The sequence below is a fragment of the Nomascus leucogenys genome, chromosome 7b, assembly GCF_006542625.1.
Source record: "Nomascus leucogenys isolate Asia chromosome 7b, Asia_NLE_v1, whole genome shotgun sequence".
NCBI classification, from domain to species: Eukaryota; Metazoa; Chordata; class Mammalia; order Primates; family Hylobatidae; genus Nomascus; species Nomascus leucogenys.
The window spans coordinates 94,957,885-94,972,667 of record NC_044387.1 but is presented as its reverse complement, the minus strand read 5'-3'; positions in this window follow the sequence as shown (position 1 = coordinate 94,972,667).

The following is a 14,783-nucleotide window of genomic DNA, read 5'->3' as shown; positions in this document are numbered from 1 at the left end:
CAGGCACAATGACTCACACCTGTAATCCCAGCACTTTGAGAGGCAGAAGCGGGCGGACCACGTGAGGTCAGAAGCTCAAGACCAGTCTGGCCAACATGGTGAAACCTTGTCTCTACAAAAAATACAAAGATTAGCTGGGCGGGGTGGCGCAGTCCTGTAGTCCCAGCTACTTGGGAGCCTGAGGCACAAGAATCACTTGAACCCTTGAACCCAGGAGGCAGAGGTTGCAGTGAGCCAAGATTGCACCACCACACTCCGGCCTGGGAGATGAAGTGAGACTCTGTCTCAAAAAAATAAATAAACAAAAATAAACTATTACAATAAAGTCAACAAGTCAGAAGTTCAATTGAAATGTTTCAAGATAAATATATCATCTTTGCTTCTTCCAAATTTATGCTTGCCCTAGGTCATCACAGGTTTTAAAAATGTAGGAGATTAATTAGGTTCAAGGTCCCTGCTCAGTATGTTCAGTAGAGCCAGAGGGACACATGTGAGGGGAAGAACAATACCACATTAAATTACACAGTCGGTGCATTGAAAAGCATTCTAAACACTGGGGATGGCTGCATAATAGCCCAGTTACCTAGAAGTCATGTTAATTTTCTATAGTCATCTCTAGTGAGGAATAAGCAAAAAACAAAAACAAAAAATGGAAGTGAAAAAAGAGTGCTTGAGGCCAAAATGGTATGGATTTTCCTTTCTTAGAAATGCTGGAAGTCATAGCCTCTTGCCTAGTATTAGCCTGGTTTAGTCACCCAGACCTTTACCCAATCATAGTGAATGTGACTCCATGCTTGAAACCATGAGTAAGCTGTTCCTTATACAACAAGACGGATAGTTTTTACAGTCTTTCCATTAATGGGGTGAGTTAAAGTTTAGTAATGAGGATCAAGATCAACAGAAGACTTACACATGTTCTAATTCATATCTCTAATACCACATGACTGTAATTGCCCTGTATACATGCCACCACTAACACTGCAATCCTTAGAGTAAGGACCATTTATTATTTATTTTTGAAACCTCAAGCACTTATCTAGTAAGTAGTCAGTAGTATGTGGTCGTCTAATAAATGAATCAATGAAATATAGCCAGTTATCAAATGTTGGTTATAGTGGAAATTGAGACATAAAATGGATTGTCAGGGTGACTATAGCCTAGCTTATTTAATCATTTTCTTAAGAAAATTAAATATAAGTATTCTGACTGGATATAAGTATCAGTTCTATTTATGGCTTATTACTTTGTCTTGTGCCTATGTCCTTCCATTACAGGGAGCTATATTACCTTTCAAAACAGATTCAATAATGTATTGCAGTGCACCACACATCTCTCACATTCAGAATTTGTGGACTTACGCGTGCCTTGAAGTTGGGAAGTTGAGATTAAAAAAGAATCTGAATGACAATATAACCACAATTTTTTTATAGTAAACATTTCATGTGGTTAAAAAGATTATTTAAAAATACAAAATGGTCTTTTATTTGTCCCAGAAAGTGTCATTATTATAAGGCAAATTTTAACTCTACTCTCTAATATGTTAATCACATGTTCCCAAAATTATCACCACTCAAATTTGCAATTATCCAGATGATTTATTATGATTTAGTCTAAATATTATTATCATGACAATTGCTGAGTTTGTTTTAAGTTTGGTGTTCCCCCAAATTCCCTCCAACTCTATCACGCCAGATTTTTTAAGCGGGCGAAACCATTTCGAATCAATGTGATCCTCTGATTTTTTGCTCTCTCACTCAAAGGAAAACCAGAATAATTTTCTCCAAGCAATTCTGCTTAGTTTTTTTGTGAGGCTCGGGTGTATTTATAAACATAACAGGAATGGAAGCTGCCAGCAGCACTGTGCTAAATGGGCTCAGCATACACGCCAATATGGAGACGTGTAAAAAGCAAGTCAGTGAGAGATTTACTAACATTTGCAATATGTTTCCTTGGTAACGAGTTCACACTTCAGGGGATAACTTTGAAAGCCACCTGCAACATTTTGAACATTTTAATCCTTTTACACTAATGAATTACAATAGAATATGTGCAACTTTGAATTTTAACAATCATTGTCCCAGTGGGGCTAGTGGGTAAATATCAAAAACGTCTGCAGTAGATTCTGGCATCTTGGCAAATTACATCAATATTCAATCATTGAAACAAAGATGGGAAGATAAATCATATTCAAAATATGTTTGTCAGTAATGAGTGTGAATATACTTTGTATTTGGTGTTTATCACACTTTTATACATTGAGGAGGCAGAATGAGGTCAACCAAATGTTGCATATGGGTTTCAAGTATCTACATATTTTCAACCTTTTCACACAATTTTATATAGTAAAACAACCTAAAGAAAATGAAAAAAAAGTGTATCCAAACCAGTGGAGATTTACACATAGCAAAGGTGAGAATGACGTTGAAAACTTTCTCAATGATATTATACAACAATGTAAGTCATCTTTCAGAAGAATTACTGTAGTATCTGGAGGCTAACTGTGTTATGTCAATTCACCCCTATGATTCAGAACTTATGGCATATAAAAGATATGTTAATATGCACATATCCCTTTGAGAATCACTGTGATTCACCATGATGTCACTGTATATGATAATATGTGCTTCTACAGTGATTGATGATTCTAGAAAGGTTTCAAAAAACAATTAGTACCTGTTGATGTAACTGGTGACAAGGTAACCAATAATATTATCACCTCATCGTCTTATAATATTTGTAGTCCTCCAGTTGTAGGTAGTTGTGATGATATATATTAAAGACTGAATAGGACACCTATCCTCAAGAAAAATGAAATTAGGAGACAAAAGATGAGTACTGGATTATAAAATCATATCCATATAAATGTAATTACTGAGAACACAAAGGGAATTCTACCAAAATTGTTTTAAAAGGTAGCATAGAAAAGTGATTAAGAGATTGTTGGAGCCAAACTACCTAAATTAAAAAGCTGGTTGCACCATCTACTAGTAATAGGTAGTACTACTAGCAGCATCTCCTTTAGGCAGTTTTTAAACCTCTTTTTGCCTTTATTTCCCCTTATTAAAATGTAGATGCTTTTAAAAATTGTCATGAAAATTCAATGAATCAATATTTGTAAAAGACACACATACAAGAATGCCCGTTAAAATGAAATAAACAAATCACATTTTTATTTGTTAAACTCAGACTACAAGGAACAAATGCTCACTTGGATTAATTCAGGTAATACAAGTTAATTATTGAGATACGAGAAAATGATGAAAATAATCTTGGCCATTGGGATATAAACTCCAGGAAGGTGAGTGCACTACTGTTCATTAATGTATCCTGATTTGGAATATGCACTTGGCCTATAGGCATTTGATAAGTATTTGTGTAAATAATAGTGATTGAAGCATGGGAAAGCCAGTATTTCTAGATACTGGAAAGTCGTTTAAAATATACAATAAAACACTAGCAATAATTAACTACCTGATAAGACCCTGAAAGCAAGCATACACTATTTCCTACTCTGCAACTACTGAGAGGAGTACGAGAAAGTCTTACCTGACTTGTAGTTTCTCTACAGTCTCTTTCAGCTTCTTCTCTCACCACCAAATGCTAACCTCCTCAATAGATCCCCTATGCAGACCCTCCAAAAACAAGAATTTAATTGCTTTGGCCACATTCCAATATAGCCTCCCTCTATTGGTCAGAGTTTTGCATCTAGGCTACCTCTCAGTCTTTTAGTGACTTTATAAGTTGACTTAGTTTCGTTTAGATAACCACTCCTGGTTTCATTAGCTGTGGCCAAGATAAAAGAAATCTCATACAGAAATAGTATAAAGATAGCATGCAATCTGTTTGTAAGAGAACTTTAAGAAGACTGTAAGAATGGCATTCATTTGGAAGCTACCTAGAAAGGAACTGTATAAAATAGGAAAAAGTTTACTTCTATCTAAGACAAATTGATTAAAAAATGGTTTCATTTGGGAAAGGGGGAAAACCCTAAAGTACACTAAATAATAAACAACATAATTATTAATAGTAAGATGCAACCACTTGCATGTAAAGGTATAGTTTATAAATAGTTCAACCACGAGGGTAACTGTAAGAGGGATGAAATGTCCATTTAGGGGGAATTTATTTATCAGTTGTGTCACCAAAATAAAATGGAATTGGTTTAAAACTTATGGAACTAGCAGCAAATGTCAGGGGTTGCCTGTGTCTCTGGGCTAATCTGTTCTTGTAATTATGAGTATTCTTCAATAGACCCAGTTGCAGAGTGTAAAGTTGGTATTCCTGAAGACAGGAAACACAAATTAAGTTCCACCATAGCAAATATTGGCCTATTAAAACTCTTTACATGTTGAGAAAATTTTGGCAAACTATCCATCTGACAAAGGGCTAATATCCAGAATCTACAAGGAACTTAAACAAATTTCCAAGAAATAAACAACCCCATCAAAAGGTGGGCAATGGATATGAATAGACATTTCTCAAAGGAAGACATTTATGCAGCCAACAAACATATGAAAAAAAGCTCATCAGTGGTCATTAGAGACATGCAAATCAAAACCACAGTGAGATACCATCTCATGCCAGTTAGAATGGTGATCATTAAAAAGTTAGGAAACAACGGATGCTGGAGAGGATGTGGAGAAATAGGAATGCTTTTACACTGTTGGTGGGAGTGTAAATTAGTTCAACCATTGTGGAAGAAAGTGTGGCAATTCCTCAAGAATCTAGAACCAGAAATACCATTTGATCCAGCAGTCCCATTACTGGTTATATACCCAAAGGATTATAAATCATTCTACTATAAAGATGCATGCACACGTATGTTTATTGCAGCACTGTTAACAATAGCAAAGACTTGGAACCAACCTAAATGCCCATCAGTGATAGACTGGATAAAGAAAATGTGGCACATATACACCATGGAATACTATGCAGCCATAGAAAGGATGAGTTAAGGTTCATTACAGGCACATGGATGAAGATGGAAACCATCATTCTCAGCAAACTAACACAGGAACAGAAAACCAAACACCGCATGTTCTCACTCATAGGTGAGAGTTTAACAATGAGAACACATGGACACATGGAGGGGAACATCATACACCAGGGCCCGTTGGGGGGTAGGGGACTGAGGGAGGGATAGCATTAGGAGAAATACCTAATGTAGATGACAGGTTGATGGATGCAGCAAACCACCATGGCACTTGTATACCTATGTAACAAACCTGCACGTTCTGCACATGTATCCCAGAACTTAAAGTATAATAATAGTAAAAAAAAATCTTCTTATGTTTACTTAAATATAGCGCTATTTTATTTTGCTCATTCACATAAATAAATTATTTGCCATACATCATATCTTCAATAACATTTATTGAAACAGATTATCTTAACTCAAAACTGTCACCAGTATTATTCCTAGAGTACTATTTCAATTATAGCCTGATTAAAGAGTTTCTAATTCAAACCACTTTAATACTATGATTGTCACAAAAAAAACGCAATATGTGTCACAAAAGAGACACATATTGAATCAATCAATGCTTAATAGTCAAGAAATGAAAACATAGCTCTAAATAACTTTTATAACACTTTTATTGAGGTATAATGCAGATGCCACATTTTTTTAATGTACAATTCATTGGGTCTTTGTATATTCACAGAGCTACATAAACATCACCACTAAGTCCAAAATATTTCATCACCCTAAAAAGAAATCTCATATGCATTTCCAGTCATTCACCATTCCCTCCCATCCTCCCCTTACCCATTGGTAACCACTGATCTATCTATTTCTGAACATTTCATTTGAATGAACTCATGTAATACATGGCCTTTTGTGTATGGCTTGTTTCACTTAGCATAATGTTTTTAAAGTTCATCCTTGTTGCAGCGTATATCAGTATTTTATTTCTTTTTTATGGTAGGCTAATATTCTATTGCATGAACATAACAGCTCTTGTTCATTCTTGTCACAGCATTTAGACATACAATGATTAGAAGAATTGTTGGGACCACATGGTGCAGAGCACTCTTCTGGGCCAGAATAAATAGGTAGAAACACCATCTACAAGCAACCATGGTTCAACTGTTTGGGCTAAAATGGTCAATCAGTTCTGTTAACGACTCTAAAAATGGCGACTCAAAACTTGATGTAACTCGACACTCATCTCAGAAAATAAATTTTTAAAAAATTGAATATAGATATAAAGTGTTCAAAAGAAACAAACCTCAATGATATTTGAATCTCAGTTTCTTTTTTTTTTTTTTTTTTCTTTTGGAGACAGAATCTCACTTTGTTGCCCAGGCTGGAGCACAGTGGCCATTCCCAAGCTCACAGGCCTGGTCACAGTGCACTGCAGCCTCAAATTCCTGGGCTGAAGTGATTCTCCCACCTCAGCTTTCAGAGTAGCTGAGATTATAGGCACGTGCAACTGCAGCCAGCTCTCCTCATATTTTTGAGAATTATGTTCTCTCCTGTTTTTCTTATTATACAGGGCCATTTAGCTGATAAGAGGACAATCTGAGATACTGTGTATCTCATGTGTTTTTCCTTCTGTCATATGAAAATAACCCAGTCATTATACTCCTCAGATGCTTTTTGATTGAGTCATAACTGTATAATTGGTCAAAATATTATAGCATATTCAACTATTTTAAAACATATTTATTGGATCCAGGGAATGTACTAGACATTGTCCATGATGTAAATATATCCAGTGTTACTTGGTATGGCCATTCTAAGGCAGTAGCATATAATTGTCATGTATTAAAATTATTATGTAATTTAGTAAGCAAGTACTCTATAAACATGACATAGTTAAAATTCTATCAACCTATATGCTTGGAGAATGGGCATTTTTACTTGATTTTTAAAAATTGAATATTATGTAAGAACCTATTTTTGTAAAAAAATAAAATGGTGTCTGTTAAAATGAAATAAAACCAGATTGCATTTTTATTAGCTAGATTTGGACTGTAAGAAACAAAGCCACACTTTGATTAATTCGGGTGATAAAGGTTTATTATAAAGATACAGAGAAAATTATGAAAATAATCTCAGCCATTGGAATATAAATTCCTACTATTGGACATTTTTGAGAACTTGGCAAAATTGTATGTTTTGAAAAATGAGAATTTAAATGACAAAAGACAATATAAGCACAATTTTTATTGTGTGATTATGGATATACAGGAGTAAACAAGTAGTAAATATAAATGCTTAATTTACTTTTCCTATCGAATATTAAATCCAAGAAAGCAAATCTAATAAAAATCCTATTAATTAAGCCTCCTTATTACTTAGTTACAGGTTAATTTATGGTTTCATGTATTTATGAAGTTTATAATCTAAGTTTTTTAAACTTTAATTTGTTCCTAATCTCCTTGACCTTTCTTGCTATGTAACCCATGATACGGTTAATACCAAGAATTCTGTGAGTGATACGTTTCATGTATCTGCTTAGAAATAATGTCCAGAATCAGAAGGGACAGAACAAGGAAATGATGGAAAATTCTAAGTGCATAGGACATTGAATGAGAAAATAAAAGCTTACATGAAAACAACATGCTACAATCAACTAAAGATGACATGCTTGGCACAAAGGGACTAAAATTTCAGAAAAAAAAATGAATGGCATAAATTAATTTAAAGCTTTCAACACAATTATTGCTCTCAGATGGATGTTTCATGAAAAGAAACATTAAGTCTCACTGTGTTGTCATTAAGACATGGCCAATGGGGTGTAAGGCTGTAAGCCTTCAGAAGCTCATTACTTTAAGCATTCCGACACATGATTATAAAATTAAGTGTGATCCTGGTTGAAATTTGAATTAGGAACATTTCGTACCAATCTGAATAAGTCTCGTGTAAACAATAACTGGTATATACCTTAAAAAAACTTACAAAATATTCGTGTTTCCAATACTTAAAATTAAATGTGCATGTTTGGTATTATAACACCTTATGCTACTTTTGGGAATATTTTTTGTCTTGTTTTTTGAAGTAGGGCACCTTTTCTTTCATAGAAGTCATAACACATCAGTGAACAATAGGCCATTTCAGTTTTAACATACATACGTGATAAAAATAACAACAAAAATAAACAAACAATAAACTCCACTCCTTTTAGTATTCCTTACACATGTAAAAATACATACACATGCTTGGTGTCTAACATAGAAGATTATGATTTAATCATTGATTAAAAAATACTCATCGAGTACCTTGTGTGTTCCTAGCACTGTTCCAAGTGCCACTGTACTCCAGCCTAGGTGACAAAGCAAGCCCCATCTCTAAATTTTAAAAATTTAATTTTTTTTATCATGGTGGATAAGCTTTTTGATGTGCTGCGGGATTCAGTTTGCCAGTATTTTATTGAGAATTTTCTCATCGATGTTCGTCAGGGATATTGGCCTGAAGTTTTCTCTTTTTGCTGTATCTCTGCCAGGTTTTGGTATCAGGATGATGTTAGCCTCATAAAATTAGTTAGGGAGGATTCCTTCTTGTTCTATTTTTTGGAATAGTTTCAGAAGGAAGGGTACCAGCTCCTCTTTGTACCTCTGGTAGAATTCAGCTGTGAATCCGTCTGGTCCTGGACTTTTTTTGGCTGGTAGGCTATTAATTACTGCCTCAATCTCAAAACTTGTTGTTGGCTTATTCAGGGATTCCACTTCTTCCTGGCTTAGACTTGGGAGGGTGTATGTGTCCAGGAATTTATTCATTTCTTCTAGATTTTCTAGTTTATTTGCATGGAGGTGTTTATAGTATTCGCCAATGGAAGTTTGTATTTCTGTGAGATCAGTGGTGATATCACCTGTATCATTTATTATTGCATCTATTTGATTCTTCTCTCTTTTCTTCTTTATTAGTCTTGCTAGCAGTCTATTTTGTTGATCTTTTAAGAAAACCAGCTCCTGGATTCATTGATTTTTTGAAGGGTTTTTCATGTCTCTATCTCCTTCAGTTCTGCTCTGACCTTATTTCTTGTCTTCTGCTAGATTTTGAATTTGTTTGCTGTTGCTTCTGTAGTTCTTTTAATTTTGATGTTAGGGTGTCCATTTTAGATCTTTCCTGCTTTCTCCTGTGGGCTTTTAGTGCTATAAATTTCCCTCTACACACTGTTTTAAATGTGTCCCAGAGATTCTGGTACATTGTGTCTTCGTTCTGATAGGTTTCAAAGAACATCTTTATTTCTGCCTTCATTTGGTTATTTACCCAGTAGTCATTCAGGAGCAGGTTGTTCAGTTTCCATGTAGTTGTGCAGTTTTGAGTGAGTTTCTTAATCCTGAGTTCTACTTTGATTGCACTGTGGTCTGAGAGACTGTTATGATTTCCGTTCTTTTGCATTTGCTGAGGAGTGTTTCATTTCCAATTACATAGTCAATTTTAGAATAAATGCGATGTGGTGCTGAGAAGAATGTATAATCTGTTAATTTGGGGTGGAGCGTTCTGTAGATGTCTATTAGGTCCGCTTGGTCCAGAGCTGAGTTCAAGTCCTGCATATCCTTGTTAATTTTCTGTCTTGAACTGTCTAATATTGACAGTACGATGTTAAAGTCGCCCACTATTATTGTATGGGAGTCTAAGTCTCTTTGTAGGTCTCTATGAACTTAATTTATGAATCTGGGTGCTCCTGTATTGGGTGCATATATATTTGGGATAGCTAACTCTTCTTGCTGCATTGATCCCTTTACCATTATGTAATGTCCTTCTTTGTCTCTTTTGATCTTTGTTGGTTTAAAGTCTGTTTCATCAGAGATTAGGATTGCAACTCCTGCTTTTTTTTACTTTCCATTTGCTTGTAAATATTCCTCCATCTCTTTATTTTGAGCCTATGTGTGTTTTTGCACATGAGATGGGTCTCCTGAATATAGTACACCGATGGTCTTGACTCTTTATTCCAATTTGCCAGTCTGTGTCTTTTAATTGGGGCATTTAGCCAGTTTACATTTAAGGTTCATATTGTTATGTGTGAATCTGATCCTGTCATTATGATGCTAGCCTGTTAGTTGTTTTGCTTGTTAGTTGATGCAGTTTCTTCATAGAGTTGATGTCCTTTACAATTTGGTATGTTTTTTGAGTGGCTGGTACTAGTTGTTCCTTTCCATGTTTAGGGCTTCCTTCAGGAGCTCTTGTAAAGCAGGCCTGGTGGTGACAAAAATCTCTCAGCATTTGTTTGTCTGTAAAGGATTTTATTTCTCTTTCGCATATGAAGGAGAAGCTTAGTTTGGCTGGATATGAAATTCTGGGTTGAAATTCTTTTCTTTAGGAATGTTGAGTATTGGTCCCCACTCTCTTCTGGCTTGTAGGATTTCTGCCGAGAGATCTGCTGTTAGTCTGATGGGTTTCCCTTTGGGGGTAACCCGACCTGTCTCTTTGGCTGCCCTTAACATTTTTTCCCTCATTTCAACCTTGGTGAATCTGATGATTATGTGTTTTGGGGTTGCTCTTCTCGAGGAGTATCTTTGTGGTGCTCCTGTATTTCCTGAAGTTGAATGTTGGCCTGTCTTGGTAGGTTGGGGAAGTTCTCCTGGATAATATCCTGAGGAGTGTTTTCCAACTTGATTGCATTCTCCTCGTCACTTTCAGGTACACCAATCAAACGTTGATTTGGTCTTTTCACATAGTCCCATGTTTCTTGGAGGCTTTGTCCATTCCTTTTTAGTCTTTTTTCTCTAATCTTGTCTTCTCTCTTTATTTCATTAAATTGATCTTCATTCACTGATATCCTTTCTTCCACTTGATCGATTCGGCTATTGAAACTTATGCATGCTTCATGAAGTTCTCATGCTGTGTTTTTCAGCTCCATCAGGTCATTTATGTTCTTCTCTACACTGATTATTCTAGCTAGCAATTTGTCTAACCTTTTTTCAAGGTTCTTAGCTTCCTTGCATTGGGTTAGAACCTGTTCCTCTAGCTCGGAGGAGTTTGTTATTACCCACCTTCTGAAGCTGAGTTCTGTCAATTCATCAAACTCATTTTTCATCCAGTTTTGTTCCCTTCCTGGCAAGGAGTCATAATCCTTTGGAGGAGAAGAGGCATTCTGTTTTTTGGAATTTTCACCCTTTTTGTGCTGGCTTCTCCCCATCTTTGTGGATTTATCTATCTTTGGTCTTTGATGTTGGTGACCTTCAGATGGGGTCTTTGAGTGGACGTGCTATTCCTTTCTGTTTGTTTGTTTTCATTCTGACAGTCAGGCCCCTCTGCTGCCAGTCTGCCGGAGTTTGCTGGAGGTCCACTCCCAACACTGTTTACCTGGGTATCACCAGCGAAGGCTGCAGAACAGCAAAGATTGCTGCCTGATCTTTCCTCTGGAAGCTTCGTCGCAGAGGGCACCAGCCAGATGCCAGCCAGAGCTCTCCTGTATGAATTGTCTCCTTTGTCCTGCAATTCTCTGTCTCTAAATGCAGGCTTTCAGCAATATTTGCCTCCCTCTAGCCCTTTAGTTCCAGCTACCTTTCACCTTACTGGGCTTTGACATCTCATGAAGTTCTCTCTGCAAAAGTGGGGTCCTGCATTACCCTAATATTTGAGCTCCCCTCACACTGTACTTCGAATATTTTCACATGGAAAGTTCTAGAAGGACAAATCAAGGCCATGATACTGGGAGCAAGAATGTAAGAGAGCATCTGGTTCAGGTGAAGGAGTGGATCTGCAGAAAGGAAAGTTTCAGTCACATAGATCTAGATAGCTCAGACCATGCCTGCTACTCAGACACCTGCATTTATTTCTACCTTTTTTTTTTTTGCTTGGCATATTTTATACTACTACAAAGGTAAGCTACTGTCTTTAATGATAAACCTATCTAATATATTGGTATATAATAACCCTAGAAATTATTTTACAAGCCAGTTTGTCGCAGGTGAGTGGTGACTATCTGGGCCAATGGTGCAGATGATAAGAAGTTACCAAAACAGTAGTAGGTAAAGGAGGGCAGATTTATTAGAGAAGATAAGAAAATATATTGCAAGGGAGCAACAGGCAGGCTAGCAAGAGAGTTGCTGACTGCAAGGAGATAAAGGCTGGCTGGGGAATAGGGTGCTTGTGCTCTGTGCTAATGAGGGTTTTGTGCAGTATTGATAATGCCAAGGTTGCAGTGAGCTAACATGCAATTTTTATCAGCCGAGGATCTGGTGATAACTGGGTGCAGGCAGATTGTGAGTTATTTGCACAGGGGAGCTATGTGCCCTGGACCATGAAAAAAAGGCAGACTTACAGCTTATCTGCTTCCTTTTTTTTGCTTTCTCTTGGAAAGGAGCCAGCCTGATTCTTTTTCTCAATTAGGACTCCACACAATTAGAAAGATTGACTTTAGGATAGTTAGTGGAAAACATGAAGTTCAACTCCTAGCATGCCTTCCTTCTGCTGCTTTACTAACAATGTGAACATAGGTGAGTTCAAGAAGCCTGGGTGCCTGCCATTGGCACTATCATCTTTTGAGAAAATGGTCCTAACCTGTTTTTCCCTTTTCTCCTTAGTCACTGTGGCTTCTACCATATGATCTTTAGGGAACTGTAAAATACTGCTAACTTAAAGGCAGAGGAAGGTACTATATTTACTTTGCACGTGTCAGAGGTAACTTTATTTGAAGGGCAGGTAAGGAAATCCAGCCAGCTTTATTGTGGTTGGCACACATTCTGCCCAAAACAGATATTCTATACCAAAAAGCTAGAAACAAATAAAATCATAATAAAGATTTTTAATTGTTACTATTGAAAAGTATTGTACTGGTTTTTCAAAATACATTATTTCATTTAATCTTCATGATACAATGTGAGTAGAGGTTAAGGCTCCAACTTTACAGACAAGAAAATGAAAGCTTTTAGAGAAGTTGAGTAAAATGCCTGAAATAGTCAACCCCACTGGAAATGAGGGAAAAAAATGCCTGAGATAACATAGCAGGTAAGTGGCAGAGATAGAATTTGTTTGTTTGTTTGTTTATTTATTTATTTATTTATTTATTTATTGAGACAGAGTCTTGCTCTGTTACCCAGGCTAGAGTGTAGTGGCACAATCTCAGCTCACTGCAACCTCCACCTCCCGGGTTCAAATGCTTCTCCTGCCTCAGTCTGCTGTGTAGCTGGGATTACAGGTGTGTACCACCATGCCTAGCCATTTTTTGTATTTTTAGTATAGTCACAGTTTCGCCATGTTGGCAAGGCTTGTCTCGAACTCCTGACCTCAAGTGACAGGCCCACCTCGGCCTCCCAAATGGCAGAGATAGAATTTAAACCAAATAAACAACATGTATGAAAATGTATTGATAATTAATACTTATAAAAGGCAAGGTGTAGCAATGACCAGAAAAAGAGAACTTTGACGTTATGTGTAAAAATCAGCCTAAAGACTTCAGTCATTCAAGTGCACGGTGAGTCATAGATCTTCCAGGCTGCAAGTGGATCTAATTGGCAACTGACTTCTTAAAAAAGAGAAGCAAGAAGACAATTTTCAACTTTTTCTTGTCAACTCATTTCAGAAGGAAGTTAAGGTTCTCATATTCAATATCACCATTTCTTAGTACAAACTAGAATGTTATTTTTCCCAATTATGGATTCCTGATATTTTCAGTTAAGTTTATTTATTTAATTCCTCCCATACAGTATACATCACTCTCTATCCTGGAGATGCAACAGTAAACAAGGAAAGCAGTGTCCCTTCTGTCATGGAGTTTATATTCTAGTACAGGAAGCATAAATTAATAAATTACAAATCAGGATTCATGACATAATAGTTTCTAAGAGCTTAGATACAGAATAAAAAAATGGGCATATCAGGAAAGATGTCTTTAAGCAAATTTAGTGGATTTCGTATGCTTTGCTCTATCCAGCTGCATCTCACGGATCCATGAACTATTTGTTCTCAGTGCTCAGAAAATTTTGGTAAGACTTGGTCAAGGGGCCTACTCTGCCTACCACAGAGAGAGAATTATGAGTCCTTTCTCCTAAACGGTGATTAGTTTGAGGATGAGCACACAGCCAAGCAAGGCCAATCAGGGAGGAAGCTTAACTTTAAGTAGGAAGAAGTTCCCATCTTAATAGTGTTGCTTAGCTTGTAAGAAGTGGGCTATTATCAAATTTGCAGCTTAGAGGGGATTTGTTCAAGAATTTAGAAAGAAATGGAGCCATCAATATCAAATACAATTGTGATGACAGCGAGAATCTACTTCTACACATTTTAGTTTGAGGCTAATAAATTTCCCTTAAATTTCTTTAGTTAGTTTGTGTTTGGTTCTTGTATCACTATACTGAAAGAATCAAAAATTTTTCACAGTTGGCATGTAAGCTTTGGTATGAATACTGTGAAGGAAACAGTTATATGAGGACTATGGACAAAATAACATTCCTGGCAGAGAAATGGGCATCAGAAAATTTCTCAAGGTGGGAAATAATATTATATGTTCTAGAAACAACTGCATAATCCATTAAGAGAAGGCAACAAACAATGGTCATTACCACTATTAAAAAATCAACATTGTACTGAAATTTCCTTGCCAATAAAAGAAAAAAGTAAAAGAAATTAAGCATAGCAGGGTAAGAAAAGAAGAGACATAACTGTTATATGTAAACATTTGTCTACATAAACAAATTCAAAAATATGTATAGAAAACCTGTTAGAGTTTAGCAGGAGCTCTGCAGAGAGATCAATATAGTCAATGATGCTTTTGCACAACATCAATAAGCTATTAGAGAATATAATAATATAAAAGATTCTATTTGTGACACCAGCAATAAACACGGAGTTCCTAGGAACAAAACATGCAAAAAGATGTACAAAACTGCTA